We start from the raw sequence: 12,905 nt of genomic DNA on the forward strand, positions 1-12,905 counted from the left end.
TTGGGAGGATGCTACTAGGGATGTGCTAGAGACCTTTTCAACCACCACAGCTTTTTGAGAAACTGGGGCTTGGCTAGCTTGGGAAGCACTCAACTCTCCTTCCTTATCCTGGGGGTTTCTTTGATGTTCACCCCTCCCCTCACCACTCACACCCTGATCACTTCCCTCAGGGTTAATGGTTGTTGTTACAACTGTTGTCTTTTGAGAAACAACAGAGGTGGTTTTCTTTGTCTTGGATTTTGAAAGTTTGGATTTGGTGACTTTGGTAGAAATCTGTTGGGGCATTGACACAGATTTCATGGCCACACTAGAAGATAAAGAAATAGAGGGGTTGGAAGAAGTAGGAGTTGTAGAAGCAATTACCTCACCTACCTGGGGTGCATTCATGATTGGTAAATATACCAATTGCACACTGCTGTTAAGATCCATTCTCTTCAAGTCTGCAAGAACTCTTTTCTCTTGTGCCCAGCACTTGAGTTTATTATTCTCATTGATTATGACTAAACCTTCAGCAACATGGTTAGCCAATAACATAAAGAATCTAGCATAATAGATGTTATTAGGTCTATTAGCTTTGTTACCTAATCTAGTACCTAATTCTAGCATCACATAGTTGCTAAAGTTAAAGTACCTATCAGAAACAAGCATATAGAACATGTTAACAAGAGATGAAGTTATGGCATCAAAATTACTAATTTTCCCAGAGAAAACCTTTATGAAGGCATCCCCAAGAAAACTCCATTCTTTCCTAAGGCCTTTTCGTCTAATACCCCCTAAATTAGCAGAGTTAAGAGAGTAACCTATGGAATCTAACATGCTGGATACATCACTATCAGTGTGTGGTGTCATGGCATTGTTCTCAGGTAATTTAAAACATGCTTGTAAGTCATCACAGTTTATACAGTGATTTTTACCTTTGAGAGTGAAGGAGATAGTCATATCCATGGAGTTGAACTCAGCAGTTGTCCAAATCTCCTCAACTACTTCACAGAAAATCGTTGGGGCTTCCAGCATTGCATAGCTAAGTTTACAGTTTTTGATGAAGTCCATCATTTTGTGATAATCTGAGTGGGCTTCATTCTTCTCTACCAGAGCTATGAAATTATTCTTCTCGTAGATGAACCCAGATTGAGACATAATCTTCACGACTGGTGCCATTGTTGTGAGTAGAAATTGCAGAGAATAATTTGAGGGTTTTGCAGAGAGAAAATGGTAAATGCTTGAAATTCTAAGAAAGCGTAAAGTAATAATGAACAATCAGAAGGGCTTATATGCTTTCAAAAAAAAATAAATAAAGGATTAATCAATAAATAGGTGTTAGTGAATTTCAGCCGTTTAAGAATAAACTGTAAGTATTCTAATAACTACCTTTAAAACCAATACATACAGATGTATGTATGGTATCAACGGTTAAGAAAATAGAATCAACGGCTGTGAAACACCTCAAACGTCTGATGTGACATTTCAACGGATAATGTAAATTGTCATCCGTTGAAAGGTACTTCAGCTTTATCCGTTGACGGATAAAAGTTCCAGAGATATACTTGTCTTTCAACGGATAATGAATATCCGTTGATAGAGCAATTTTGACTTTCAACGGATAGGGAACATCCGTTGATGGAATAAACTTTGTTAAAAGTCAAATTTGTTCTAGCAACTAATATATTTCAGGCTCCACATCAAATTGCAAAGAAGACATGAATTTTAAGAGTAATTAAGCATACCTAGCTCACTTACCAATCTTGTGAATGTTGATTCATCAAGTGGCTTGGTAAATATGTCAGCAATTTGTTGTTCACTTGGAACAAAATGTAGTTCTACTGTACCATTCATGACATGCTCCCTGATGAAGTGGTACTTAATATCAATGTGCTTGGTCCTTGAGTGCTGCACAGGATTCTCTGTTATGGCTATGGCACTTGTGTTGTCACAAAAGATAGGTACTCTATCAACATGAAGTCCATAATCAAGGAGTTGATTCCTCATCCATAACATTTGAGAACAGCAACTTCCAGCAGCAATGTATTCAGCCTCAGCTGTAGAAGTAGAGACTGAATTTTGCTTTTTGCTAAACCATGATACAAGCTTGTTTCCCAGGAATTGACAGGAGCCTGTTGTACTTTTCCTGTCTATTTTGCAACCTGCATAGTCTGCATCTGAATAACCAATTAGATCAAAGCCAGATTCTCTAGGATACCAAATTCCTAAATTTGGTGTACCCTTGAGATATCTGAAAATTCTCTTGATAGCAATTAAGTGAGACTCCCTAGGATCAGCTTGAAATCTCGCACACAGACATGTAGCAAACATTATATCTGGTCTGCTAGCAGTTAAATATAAAAGTGAACCAACCATGCCTCTATAACTTGTAATGTCCACAGACCTTTCAGTCTTATTTAATTCAAGTTTGGTGGCAGTGGCCATGGGAGTTTTTGCAGATGAACATTCCATTAAGTCAAACTTCTTTAAAAGATCATGAATATATTTAGTTTGACTAATGAAAATTCCATTACTAACTTGTTTAATTTGTAAACCAAGAAAATAGGTTAGTTCTCCCATTAGGCTCATTTCATAATTGCTTTGCATTAGCTTAGCAAACTTCTTACAAAGATTATTATCTTTAGAACCAAATATTATGTCATCTACATAAATTTGAACAAGTATACTAGAGCCATTAACATTTCTAAAGAAGAGAGTTTTATCAACAGTACCTCTAGTGAAGTGATTCTCCAAAAGAAATTTTGATAATGTTTCATACCAGGCTCTAGGTGCTTGCTTCAGTCCATAGAGTGCTTTCAACAGATAATACACATAGTCTGGAAAATTTGGATCTTCAAATCCTGGAGGTTGACTTACATAGACTTCTTCCTCTAATTTCCCATTTAGAAATGCACTCTTGACATCCATTTGATAGACTTTGAAATTGGCATGGGCTGCATAGGCTAGAAAGATTCTGATAGCTTCAAGTCTTGCAACAGGAGCATATGTCTCATCAAAATCTATTCCCTCTTGCTGAGAATAGCCTTTAGCAACCAATCTGGCTTTATTCCTTATGATAATGCCATTTTCATCCATCTTATTTCTGAATACCCATTTTGTATCAATAGGACTCTTGTTCTTTGGTTTGGGTACCAGCTTCCAAACTTGGTTTCTCTCAAATTGGTTTAGCTCTTCCTGCATAGCTAATATCCAATCTGGATCCAATAAGGCTTCTTCCACTTTCTTAGGTTCCTCCTGAGATAGAAAACTACTATACAGACATTCATCTTGAGTAGCTCTTCTTGTTTGCACTTTAGATGATGCATCACCAATGATCAGTTCAAAGGGATGATTCTTGGTCCATTTCCTTTGAGGTGGAAGATGAGCTCTAGATGAGGTGATCTCAGTATTGTCATGATGTGAGATAGAGTTTTGATTAGTTGAAACTCCCCCTGAGTTGTTGGTCCTTTGCAGGGAACTTGGAGTTCCATCAATTAATGATGTAAATTGATTATCAGTTGATGAGCTATGATCAACGGATGTTTCATTAAGTACTTCAACGGATGATGCACAATGTCTTTCAACGGATGCTGAATTTTGTGCATTATCCAGGAGCAAATTTTGTATTCCTTTTGAAGTGTCGTCTCCATCAATCTCTTCTTCACTATCATCACAATATATTTCAATATTGTCAAATTTGAGTCTCTCATAATGTTCCTCATCTGTTAGTCCATCAATCTTTTTATCATCAAACACAACATGCACAGATTCCATAACAATGTTGGTTCTTAGATTGTAGACCCTATAAGATTTTCCAGCTGAATAACCAACAAATATTCCTTCATCAGCCTTTGCATCAAACTTCCCTTTATGGTCAGATTGATTCCTTAGTATAAAACATTTACATCCAAAGACATGAAGAAAGTTTAGAGTTGGTTTTCTTTTCTTGAACAACTGATAAGGAGTCATGCCTTTAGCTTGATTGATCAGAGAAATATTTTGAGTGAAACAGGCACAATTAACAGCTTCAGCCCAAAAATATGTTGGTAACTTTGATTCTTCAAGCATTGTTCTGGCAGCCTCAATTAAAGATCTGTTCTTTCTTTCAACTACCCCATTTTGCTGAGGTGTTCTTGGAGCTGAGAACTCATGCATGATTCCATTTTCTTCACAGAACAGCCTTAATGTCAAATTCTTGAATTCAGTTCCATTGTCACTCCTGATGTTTCTTACTTTTAAGTCAGGATGATTATTGACTTGCCTGATGTGATTGATAATGATTTCACTTGCTTCATCCTTTGATCCAAGAAAATAGACCCATGTGAACTTTGAGAAATCATCTACAATCACTAAACAATATCTTTTTCTTGCTATTGACAATACATTGACTGGTCCAAACAAATCCATATGTAACAGCTGTAATGGTTCATCAATTGTTGTTTCAAGCTTCTTCTGAAATGATGCTTTCCTTTGTTTGCCTTTCTGACAAGCATCACACAGACCATCCCTTGAGAATTCAACAAGAGGAATTCCTCTTACTAAGTCCTTTTTGACTAGATCATTCATTGTCTTGAAATTCAAATGGGATAGCTTCTTGTGCCATAGCCAACTCTCAACTGAACTTGCTTTGCTGAAAAGACAAGTAATAGATTCTGCATCTGTAGAGTTGAAGTCAGCTAAGTACACATTTCCTTTTCTAACTCCAGTTAGAACCACTTTGTTGTCTTTCTTACTAGTGACAACACAGGCTTCAGAATTGAAGGAAACTGTATTCCCTCTATCACATAGTTGACTGATACTCAGTAAGTTGTGCTTGAGACCATCAACTAATGCAACTTCTTCAATGATGACATTCCTTGTTGAAATCAAGCCATATCCCATAGTAAACCCTTTGCTGTCATCTCCAAAGGTTATGCTGGGGCCAGCTCTCTCTTTAAACTCTGTGAGCAGGGAGAAATCTCCAGTCATGTGTCTTGAACAGCCACTGTCCAAGTACCATAGATTTCTTCTATTTTCCTGCACACCACAAAATCAATCAATTTGATTTTGGTACCCAAGTTTCCTTGGGTCCATTCTTGTTAGCCTTTCTCCTAGACTTCATTCCTCCTGCATCTTTAGACTTAGGTGAGTTTGAGTCAACCTTGGTCTTAGATGTGGTTGGTTGAGGTGTAGGGTTAGTCACAACATTATCCAGCACATTTATAGTATTATTAGGCATGGATTGTGCATACATGTTATTCCACATTGGCATATTGTATGGAAATTGAGGCATACTGAATGCAGCAAGATAAGAATTGTTAAAATATGGCATGTTTGCAAAATGTGCATAAGGATTTTGTTGAGACATAACAGGCAGAGCATGTAGAGGTGATACAGACATGTTAGGCATGGAAGAGGGTACAGTTATGGGAGATTTCTTAATAGATTTACAGTTAGCAGATAGATGATTAACACTACTACAATGCACACAGCTTTTTCTAGGAGCATACTTGTCAGGTGTGTAATTGTTATGTTTGTTAACTCCTACCTTCCCATTTCTGTTGGATTTCCTTTTGGATTCCTTTTTATCCTCAACCATCTTGAGCCTATTGTTTAACTGTTCTAAGGTCATGTGCCCTACATTCACCTTTCTGACATCTTTGGATGTGCTTGCTCCTTCTTTGACAAAGTTCTTTGAAGTTGAACCAAACTTTTTGTTGAGTTTCTTTAGATTTTCTCTTTTAGAAACATCTGCCTGTTTTAATTGAGGAACCTTCAACGGATGTTCCTTTTCTTCCTTCAACGGATAACTTTCATCATCCGTTGATTCCACATCCGTTGACAGTCCATCAATTAATTCCAGTTTCTTTTTATTTTTATCCCAGGCAGTTTCACAGAATGATTCAATTCCTTGGACTTTGGCAATTTGAGCACTTACATCCCTAGATGTTTTCCAGGCTTTAATCACCTCTTGCTCTTTCTCTAATTGATTGGAAAGTATTTCTACTTTCTTAATAGATTCAGCTAGTTCATTTTCAACAGATACACAATGCAGCTTAGTCTTTTCTAGGTCAATTAACTTATCTTCTAACACAGCATTTCTATTACTTAAAAACAGATTGTTCTCTTTAATCCTACTATTTTCTTTAGCAAGAGATTTAAGAGATACACGCAAATGATACAGTTCAGTAGACATGTCATTAAAAGCATCATTGCACTCTTCTTTAGTAAGCTGTGTTATATCAGTAGTAATTACCTGGTTGCTTGATGAACTAACTTCATTCTCCTCAGAATCAGCCATGAGAGCCAAGTTAACATATTCCATGTCTTCATCCTCTTCTTCTCCATCAGCTGCCCAGTCTCTTTCTTGAGTAATGAAAGCCCTTTCCTTCTGTTTGAGCAGATCAAAATATTTCTTTTTGTAATCTACTTGTTCAAATTTCTTCTTTTCAGAGGTTGGCTTTCTGCACTCACTTGCAAAGTGTCCACTCATACCACAATTAAAACACTTGAACTTGGATTTGTCCACCATGTTCTTATGGGGTTTAGTGGCTCTAGTGTTTTTCCTGAACTTCATCTTTGCAAATCTCCTGGACAGAAATGCAAGATGCTCATCAATACCATCAGAGTCATCTTGACTGGAGTTGTCTTCATTTTCAGCAACTTGCCCTTTACCCTTGTCTGATTCTGGATTTCTTACACCATCTTTGGAGCTTGATGTAGATCTCACAGTTTCTTTTCTGCATTCTTTCTCATTTTCAGCTACCAATGCAACTGAACCTCCTTTCTTTCTCCCCCTCTCCAATACCTCATCCTGTTCCAACTCTAGTTCATAAGTCTTCAAGATTCCATATAATCTTTCAAGAGTAAAGTCCTTATAATCTTGAGAGTTTCTTAAGGAAACAGTCATGGGTTTCCATTCCTTTGGTAAGGATCTCAAAAATTTAAGATTTGAATCCTTCACCTGGTACACTCTACCATACAGCTTCAGTCCATTCAACAGTTTTTGGAATCTATTGAATGTGTCATTTAAAGATTCATTTTCTTCAAAATGAAAGTGCTCATACTGTTGAATGAGAAGCTGCATTTTGTTCTCTCTTACTTGTTCTGTACCTTCACACAGCAGCTGAACTGTGTCCCAAACCTCTTTGGCAGTTGAACAATTTATCACATTATCAAACATATCCTTGTCAAGACCATTAAACAAAATGTTCATAGCCTTCTTATCCTTGTGGACTTCTTCTGTGTCTTCCATTGTCCATTCTGCTCTGGGTTTTGGAATGGATTGACCAACAGCAATTGTGGCCGTAGCAACTGTGGCTACTTTGTGGGGAATGTGAGGACCATTCTCAATGCAGTTTACATAACCTTCATCTTGGGAGAGTAGATGAAGGTGCATTTTCACCTTCCAGTGGTGATAACTGTCTTTGTCAAGAACTGGGATCTTTACTCCAATATCCTTCTTACTCATCTTTGTTAGATTCCAAGATCTTTAAACTCTTTGTGTGTCAAGAGCCTGCTCTGATACCAATTGTTATTCCTAGAAGACTAACAATGAGATTTACAGAAGGGGGGTTGAATGTAAATCTCAAAACTTTTTCAAGTTTTGAGCAGTTTATAAAGTTGTGTGTTCAAGAAGAACAAGTGTGTGAATTGCTTTAAGCTAATACAGACAGATATATATTCAAGCACAAATGTAAAGAACACAACAGACCTTAAAAACTTTTCTGGTGGATTTGTTGTTCCACCAGAGATGGTATATTAGAAAATCTGTGTTCAACAATGTTGATCACAGCTGCATCCTAGTACAAACTAGATGAATTTTCTCTCAAGATATTTCTTAACAGCTCTGGAAAAATCTCTCTAATTACTAGCTTCTTCTTGGTTCATATATATTACCAAGTGTACAAGTGAAAAACAATATAAAATTACAATAGTAAAATAAGTTCTTCACTTGCTTCTTTTCCTGTTCACTCAAGTACTTTGTTGACTATTGCAACTTTGTACAAAAGAAGAACGGCTGCTTTTTCTGTTGATCCTGAAATTCGGCTACCACATCTCAGTTTTCTCTGTCAACCCACGTGCCTCTGCTTGTAGGTACAACTACCACTTATCAACGGCTGATTAGCAGAACATCCGTTGAAGCTTTCATCCGTTGATGACTTCATCCGTTGAAGGATGTTATCCGTTGAAGCTTTCATCCGTTGATGCTCTCATCCGTTGAAGGATGTTATCCGTTGAAGCTTTCATCCGTTGATGCTCTCATCCGTTGAAGGATGTTATCCGTTGAAGCTTTAGAGACATCCGTTGAAGCTTAGCTTCTCATCCGTTGAAGGTCTTTTAAGTCATCCGTTGATACCACTTCATTTATACAAAATTACAAGGCATGAAATATTTACAATTGGCCTTCCTATCTGCATATCATCTAGTAGTCAACATGACTCATAGTTTCTCTCAACTTCTAAGAATTACAATTTTAAATACAGAGACTGAAATATGCTACAATACTAGACTTATTTCTAAGTAAAGCTACACCATCAACGGATAGCCAAAGTGGTCTTATCCGTTGAGGCTACAGACACTAAATTTCTACTTAAGTGTTTTGTTAAACATATCATCAAACTAATGCACATATATTCCTAACAATGACCGAGTCTAAAATGTGAATATATGTTAATAAGCATGAATAATATTGACATATGTGATCTATTTTCTTATAATTGGACGAATATATGAAATATATATGTATTCTTGTTTTACAAATATGATAGATGATTTGAGGAAGATGATACTGTGTTTTGTTTAGCATTGGACGATTATATGATGAGTTGCAAAGTCAGATTTAGTTGGTTTATTGTTGTTTGAAATAAAATAACATGGAGATAGTCTATTAAATAAACATGAAAATGTCAGATTTTCGATAAAATCTGTACTCGCATTGAGTTATAGAATAGTTGTAGTTAGAAGGACTTTATTATATGTTAGAGTCAAAGCACGATTACGTGAAGTGATATATGATAAGTTTAAAGGAGTTATATGTGTTGAATTTTGATTATGTGTTAAGTGTTTATCGGTATACAGGATATGTATATGTGAAGGGTTATAGATACGAAGTTTGATAGTTATATGTTAGAATTTATAGACTGTTTAGTGATTTTAGTATTATCTTATTCTCGTAAAGGATCTGGACGTGATGTGCAATATCGAAGACATACAGAAGGTCAAATGGTGTCGTAAAGCGAATAAAAAATAAGTCGAGAAAGCAACGATGTGTTGTAGACAAAGTATAGTCAGCGGTTATCTGTGAATTATAATATTCATAGATTATGGAGTATGAAGTATGAGATTGAGCTGTGAGTTTGGAATCGGATTTAAGGCAAGTTTCCTAAATCCTTTCTTATATATGTTGCATGTATTTTGATGTTTCTTTTAAGATTATGGTATCATGTTTATGCTATGAACCAAATCTGATAGACCCTTACTTCTGAGAATGAAACCCATGATTTCTTTTTACCTTCAAGTTCTGAAAAGCCAAACACCTTATCATATTCTATGAACACATACCTTACGATGCGATACCACATTAAAATCACTAGCTACCTTTCATTCAATGAATTCACATCCTTGTATACCTGATTTCTTTTAATAAATACAAAAGCTTTGTTATTACAAGGTTGAAACTCTTGTGATAAATGATTTCATTATCATATACAAATGGTATTTTTAGTTATAATTGCTAATTATGATTCTATTTATGGAAATGAATGTTTTATTTGAATTAAATTATTAGAATTAGATTGTTTTATAAAATATGTGGACCAGATTCATGGTCAAATGTAGGCCAAATTGTGTATTGGATCCAGTATAGAGAGAAGGGTTGTGTGCCATGTTCGGGGTTAGTACGTGACTGATCAGCAGCCTAACCTTTGGTTTTTAGTTAAAATGAGATAAGTCCAGTTCAATAATTCTTTTGAACGACTGAATTTATTAGTTTTCAATTGATACAAATATTGATGAATCCTTTTTGTATAATACAACGAGCTTATGACTTATTGATAAACTATTTCAAATTGTTATTGCTATATTGGTAATTGTTGAGCACTGTTGCTGTTAGTGTTTGTGCCCTAGAGACAATACTATTATGTTTATATTATGAAACATTTGGATTATTAATTATGATTATATGGATTATTCTTTAGTAATTTATTATATCTTTATTTTCTGTGATAAGATGTTAGATTAATAAATGTTCTTGGAATATGATATGTAAATCTATATATCTAAGTATGTGACTTAGAAATGAGATTATGAGAATAGTATTGATATTCCTAAAGGTCCCTAGTCAAGTATTATTGTTAAGGGATGATAATAAATACATTGAGACTAGTGTGTTTGTTAGCTGATGATCACATCTCATTGATCATAGGTATGGTGATACTAAATTCCAAATACATGCACATGTATTAAATACATGGTGCTGATTGACCCGTTGTGAGATACTGCATGTTTATAGTGTCATAAGTTAATCTCAAAGTGATAATGATGTATTGGTACTTTGACCTGAAATAATTATATTTCTATATGAGAATTAATATACTTTGATACTATTGAAAGTTATCCTTGATCGGGTAATAATAAAAGTAGACATTGGGTACATTATGAATCGTATGAGAAATATGAATGATCTAGATGGGATTTAACCCTCCTTTATTAAATGAGTGATATTATTGGCCTCTTGATATTGAGCAAGACTATAAAATGCATGGTCGTGCTCTAATACTGATTTGTTTAATAGTTTACTAATTGATCAAGGAAAGAAGGATTGAACGTTAGTAGAGGATGACATAATGCATGCCTCGATTTGATCTATAATATAAGGCTAAAGGGATTATATTACATTTTACATTATTCACGAAAGGTATAATTGATCACCGATTTAATTATTATTACTTGGGTAACAATGATGTATTACAAGATGCCGCTCTTGTTTATGAAGATTTAAAATTGTTGCCAACGTAATGATAACCTAAAGGGTCGCACAAAGAATGATTGGAGGATTATTTAATTTAAATTCGGATTTAAATTAAATATAAGTAATTCAAATTATTTGTTATTAATTAAGTGTGAATTAATTAATTAAATAAATAGAAAATTCGAATTTAATATTAAATTCAAAATTAAGTTATTGGATGATTAAGTGAGATTTAATAATACAATAATTAGAATTTCGAATTTAATAATAATAATAACTCTAAAATTCAATTTAGGGTTGGAGGCCCATTAACTCTTTCCTATATAATATCTCTTTATAATAGAATTAGGGTTACACATTTTATTTGATAAAACATAAATCCTAGCAGCTTGAAGAGAGATAGAGAGAGCAAGAAAGCGGCATCAAGAACATGGTAGTACACACCCATCCTCCAGGCGATCATTCGTGTGGATACCTTCAAGGCGTAAATCGTTCCAGCGATGGGATACATGGTGATCATTCAAGACCTCCATCTTTCCATTAACGTAAAGCTTCTTGAGGTAAAACATCTATTCTCCGTAAATATCCGTTCATTATACGTAGATCCTGCGGTAGGGATTCAAAAATTTTATTTTTCGTTGCGTTTTTATGCCCGAATCCCTAACAGTTGCTCACCCTTGCTTTTCTTTTAACCATTTCAGAAAGGCATAAAAACTGAGTTGCTCGAGTATGATAGCATTTAAGGCTAAGGCTAGGCGAAGAGCCTGAGTGGTAAAGTTATCCAGAGGTCAAAAAAGGTATCCAGGGAAATTGATGAGGATGGTTCGAGTTAGAGTTGTTTATTGAGATTCAGTTGTAAATCAGGTTTATAAATAAAGTAGTTTTGATTCTTCTTATCGAAGATGACTTGATGTTATAAAGATGTTGTTTAGTAATAATAGTGGTTGATTCTAATTTCAATACTGTGACCTGTATGCGATCCTGTTTTTAGGGGTTATATATATTTTTTAATCTTTTATTAAAGCTATGCAGTTTTAAATTCTCGATTGTTATCTTTTCAAAAATACTAATTTTCAAAAGTGTTTTCATGTAGTGACATCAAATCAGACCCCCGAATTTTTGGAGGGTGTCACAGTTGGTATCAGAGTTACAGGTTATAAGTTATTAAAATTAGAATATAGGTTGTAGTAATAGGTGTAATAAAAGAAGAATATTGTGTAACCTCACATAGAGGTATAGTAAGACTATCTGGGAATAGTCTATAGGTGGGAGAATAATAAAATTAAGTTAGATAGTTAAGTTGAGAATGTTAGATGGTTAAGGTGAGAATGTTAGACGAGAAAGTTGAGTGTCTATATTTATGGGAATCATGATTCCTAATTCTAGATATTTTAGTTTCTAGTAAGTAGATAAAATTAGATAAATAGTATTTTGAGAAGGTCAAAGTGGACCTACTTAAAGAATTTTGATAGTAAGAAGTTGAATTAAGATTTGTAAAGATTCTTGTATGGTCTAGAATGTCCTAGTATTTATTGAAATGTTGGAAAGTTGGCTATTGTTCTAGTTAAGATATAAAGAGTATGCGTAAAGATATGAGTGTGTGTTGAGTCTGACTAGGAAGCTCTGTATATGGATGAGGAGTGAATGATAGAGTGCATGTAGAGTTGAGTTCGATTATGGAGAGAGAAGTATGAGACTAAGCTGTGAGTTTGGAATCAGATTTAAGGTAAGTTTCCTAAATCCCTTCTTATTTATGTTGCATATATTGTGATGTTTCTTTGAAGATTATGATATCATGTTTATACTGTGAACCATATCTGGTAGACCCTTACTTCTGAGAATGAAACTCATGATTTCTTTCTAATTTCAAGTTTTGAGAAGCCAAACACTTTATCATATTCTATGAACACATACCCTACGATACGATACCACTTCAAAATCACCAGATACCTTTCATTTAATAAATACACACCCT

The sequence above is a fragment of the Apium graveolens genome, chromosome 2 (assembly GCF_009905375.1).
Source record: "Apium graveolens cultivar Ventura chromosome 2, ASM990537v1, whole genome shotgun sequence".
Taxonomy (NCBI): Eukaryota; Viridiplantae; Streptophyta; class Magnoliopsida; order Apiales; family Apiaceae; genus Apium; species Apium graveolens.